Genomic DNA, 964 nt, shown 5'->3' on the forward strand with positions numbered 1-964 from the left:
ACGTGTGCTCTTCCGATCTTTGGCAGATATCTTTGAAAATTTTCGCGATAGTTGCGTCGAAAGTTATGGACTTGACCCTGCATACTATTATACTCTACCAGGATTTACGTGGGACGCGATGTTAAAACATACGCGAATCAATTTTGAATTGCTTACTGACATTGACATGGTCATGTTCGTCGAACGTGGTATACGCGGCGGTCTGAGTCAATGTTCCAAGAGATACGCGCGAGCCAACAATAAGTATATGCAGTCATACGATCCATCGAAACCATCGTCGTATTTAATGTATTTCGATGTAAACAATTTATACGGCTGGGCAATGTGTCAACCATTACCATACAGAGATTTTCAATGGGTCAACGACGTAACAAATTTTAATGTTATGGATGTTGCGTTAGATTCCCCGATAGGCTACATTCTAGAGGTAGATTTGGAATATCCGCAAAATCTTCACGACGTGCACACTGACCTACCGTTCTGTCCGATAAGCCGCCCGGCAAGCGGCAGGACAAGCTTCTCGCAACCGTATACGATAAGAAGCGTTACGTCATACATTATCGTACTCTGCAACAGTGTACTCGTCACGGCCTCCGTATCTCAAAGATTCATCGCGTATTGCAATTCGCGCAATCTCCATGGCTTCGCGATTATATCGAACTAAATACGAAATTTCGAACATTAGCAACGAATGAATTTGAAAAAAATTTGTACAAATTAATGAATAACGCGGTATTTGGTAAAACCATGGAGAATGTGCGCAATCACGTCGATGTGCGGCTTTTAACAAAATGGGAAGGTAGATTTGATGCTGAGGCGATAATCGCGAAACCGAATTTTCACAGCCGTAGTGTCTTTTCGGAGAATCTGGTCGCGGTAGAAATGCGCAAACTTGAGGTCAAGTTTAACAAACCAATCTACGTGGGTATGTGTATTCTCGACATATCCAAGACTTGTTTGTATA

The 964-nt window shown here is 42.3% G+C and overlaps 1 pseudogene; it reads left to right on the forward strand.

Moving 5' to 3' along the window:
* Positions 1-39: 39 nt before the first annotated feature.
* LOC105461695 lies at positions 40-925 on the forward strand (annotated as a pseudogene).
* The last annotated feature ends 39 nt before the right edge of the window (positions 926-964 follow it).

This window comes from Wasmannia auropunctata, unplaced genomic scaffold (genome assembly GCF_000956235.1).
Source record: "Wasmannia auropunctata unplaced genomic scaffold, wasmannia.A_1.0 LD280458.1, whole genome shotgun sequence".
NCBI lineage: Eukaryota > Metazoa > Arthropoda > Insecta > Hymenoptera > Formicidae > Wasmannia > Wasmannia auropunctata.